Below are 3,555 nucleotides of genomic sequence, written 5' to 3'. Positions count from 1 at the left end.
ACATGCAGCAAAATTCCCTCCCCTTATCTGATGCCATCTTCAAGCAGGAGGAAAAGAGAGAAAACTATGCTTCCTGGGGGAAGGTAGAATGGAAGTCAAACCCAGAAGCTTGTAGTACCAGCTGTTCCAGGCCATGCTCAGTGCAATCTTCCCATCACTCTATTGTTGTTATTCCCATTTAACAGAAGGCAAGACTGAGGCTTCGAGAGATTGCAATGGGTCACAGAGCTGGTGATTGCAGCCAAGACCCTCAGCAGGCCCCCAGCTGTATCTGGACAGTCTCGGATTTGGGGTCCCTAGGTTTGGTGCAGGAGTTCCACGGAAAAGCCAGACTGATGGCCAGGGACACCTGGGCAGAATGGTAGAAGCCCCAAAGCTGTCATCCCAGGCTCACATGTACACGTGCTCACATGCATACATGCACACACCAGAAATGCAATGGAGCTGCCCTTGGGGAGCAAATGCATTGCTTTCAATAGAGTGTCTTCAGAGAATTTTTAAAATCCCAGTCTCCAAAAAAGAATCACTCTCTGGATAAATAACTACCTATCGGACAGAAATGAGTAGAACCCATGGGGCTGGAAGACTCTGGCTGCAGCATCTGGGAGAGCTGTTTGGCTGCTCTCAGGGGAGGCTGTGGAGGCCTTCAGTCATCTGCCTGTCCATCCAGGGGGTATCACTGTGCCGACCATCGAGGGCTGCACAGGGGAGAGGCGTGGCATCTGCAGCCAGAAAGACAGATGTGATACAGGAGTCTCTTGTAAAGAAGGGGCAGGAGAGGAGCAAACGTCTGAAGGGCTTCTTTAATCCAATAGTTTATATTTTATCTGCCTCAAGCCTTTTGCAAAAGCTCTGTACAGCTGAAAAGTCCTCCTCATTTTCTCTAATGGGAAGCTGCCCCTCCTCCGCCTGGCTCTGGAAGCCTCCCCTACAGGAATTAGGGTCACTAACAGAGGCTTAACTCTCAACCACTTACTAGCTTGGGGGCCTTAGGTAAATCTGTCCAATAATCAGTTTCCTTATCTGCTCCTCTATAAAATGGGGGTAATATGAGCAATTGGCAGAGCTGTGTCGGGGGTGAAATAAGACATGAGCCAGCTTAATAAGGGGAAGTGTAAGTAAAGAGAGGATCATTGTGGTGACCCGCACTGGTCTCATTGCTTCACACAAGATGGCTCTTCTTTATCCCTAATATTCTAAAGTATTGAGAGAGGAGAGGAAGGGTGAGAGGGGATGCTATGTCCTGTTCTTCATCTGTACCTTCCTCCCCTCTCATTCCTCCCCATCTGTCCCTGCTCATTAAGCCTAGTAAAATGGTGTGCAGTCTATCAGTTCTTGCTGATAACCTAAAGTGATTAGGCCTAGGGGCAGGGGAGGGGACTCAGTGACTCCTTCAGGTCCTGTCTAGCCAGAGAATTCTGGAGATAAAATTCCCTGAAAGAGGTCTCCTGAAGCTCCTTGCTTCAGTCAGTGGACAGGGGTTTTTTACATCACTGTCCCACTTAACCTTCATAGCCCTCCTTTGAACTAGCTCTATGTGACCCATTTTACAGATGAGAAAAATGAGGCTCAGAGGAGCTAGGTAACCTTCCCGAAAACACTAGACTAGGAGGTGGTTTTAAACCGAGGATTCAAATCAAGAGGACAAGCTCACTTGTACTAGTTTCAAGTTCTGAGTTGTACAAGTTCTGAGGTCTTGGTGTCCAGGAAAGACCTGGGTCTGAATCCTGGCCCAGACTCTTATGAAGTGTGTGACGTGGCACCAGCTCCCCTGAGACTCAGCATCCATCTCTGTGAGGAGGAGACACTCCACTGGTTGTTGGGAAACTTCATGAGACAACAGATGGAGACCCCCAATGTAGCACTTGTCATGAGTGGGCCCGAATCAATGTTTGTAGGCCATCCCCACTCCTGGGGTGTTCCCATTCTTAGGACTGTTCTTCGTCAGTGATGACCTCAGTGTCCCAACCAAAGCTGCAGGCAAGGAGATTTGTACCAGCTCCAGGTGCAGGGGGCTGGCTGGAAAATGTAGACCCATTAGCCACTGAGCCCCAAAGTTTCTCTCTGAATGCCAGTGCCTGGTGTGGCACCCACACAAAGTGGGTGCTTGGTAAATACTGTTGAATGAATGGATGCTGGTTGGATGCCCAAAGGTTGCTGTTCTAGGGGACAGTGGGATGGTCTGTGTGGAATGAGGGGCTATCCTGGAATGGCTGAGGGGTGAGTTCACTGGGCCTGTGTGCACCGCCTACCGGAAGCACACTAGCTGAAGAATGCCTGATGCCAGCTGGCGGACATTTCCTGGCTGGCAACAGTTTTTCTGCCTCCTCTTCTCCCTCCTCCTCCTCCATTCAGGCCCCCAGGCCCAGACCCCTGGACTGGCTTCTCTCTCTGCTTCAGGTCCCACCCTGGGATTGGAATGCCTGTAGGTCAGCCTGGAAATGCTCACCTCCCCAGGACCCAGCACCATCTTGTCCATAGCACAGTCAGAGGAGACAAAGCTGCTGTTCTCTCCAAAGTCTACCTCTTCCCTTAGGGGTCCCCGGAACCCCACTGGGACTCTCCACAATTTGACCCCTTTCCCATCAGTCTGGCTCAGCCTAAGCCTGGCCCTGAGGTCAGACAAACCCCACTTGGAAAGGGATGAAGTCTTATTCCTCAGCAGATGACACTCTGGCACACCAAGAGCTGCCAGACCACTATCACGGACGCTTGGTCACCCATAAGACATGGGGACCACAATGTACAGAAGACACACACCTGCTCCAGAGACAGAGCACTCCCAGCAGCCCCTGTGTGACCAATGGAGGTTGCGGGGGACTGAGGTTCAGAGTGGTTAAAGTGTTTTTCGCTGCCAGAGGTCTAAACTATGGCTCCCGTTTCAGCCACAGTCTTTAGGCAAACCCCTCTCTGGGTCGCTTTCTCTCTGAAACATGAACAGAAACGGCTAGATCAGTCTTCTGCCCCTTCCAGCCTTCTGTCTAGAAGTACCTCTCGCTCCCCCAGCAAACCCACCCCATACACATCCTTGTGCAACTGCCTGCAGCCCCCCAACCCTTCTCTCCTGTGCTTTTTCTGCTTTGGTGACAGATACTTGAGTTTTAGCTCAGGAGTATTAATAATCTCTCACTTGCATTAACCAGTACTGTGCTAAAAACCACACACAATATTTTTTATTTCATTCCCTACAACTATTTTAGAGATGAGGAAAGTGATGCCCAGAGCAGATACTTGCCTTGCTCCCATAGCTAGCCAGTGGCAGAGCTGGGATTTGAACCCATGCCTCGGCAGGACTGTGTCTGACTCCCTTTTCCCTGCTTCCTTGGCATGGGCACGGGGCAGGCACAAATCAGATGCCTAGTAAGCCTTTGTGGGCATGAGTTAGCCCTTCTGAGGTCTGATAAGGCCTTTTTTACTATTTTTTGTTTGTTTATTTTTCTGAGACGGAGTCTCGCTCTGTGGCCCAGCCTGGAGTGCAGTGGTGCGATCTCGGCTCACTGCAACCTCTGCCTCCCAGGTTGAGGCAGGCTGAGTTCAAGCAATTCTCCTGCCTCA

The sequence above is a fragment of the Mandrillus leucophaeus genome, unplaced genomic scaffold (genome assembly GCF_000951045.1).
Source record: "Mandrillus leucophaeus isolate KB7577 unplaced genomic scaffold, Mleu.le_1.0 Scaffold12, whole genome shotgun sequence".
Taxonomy (NCBI): Eukaryota; Metazoa; Chordata; class Mammalia; order Primates; family Cercopithecidae; genus Mandrillus; species Mandrillus leucophaeus.
Note: the sequence above shows the minus strand (reverse complement) of the source record.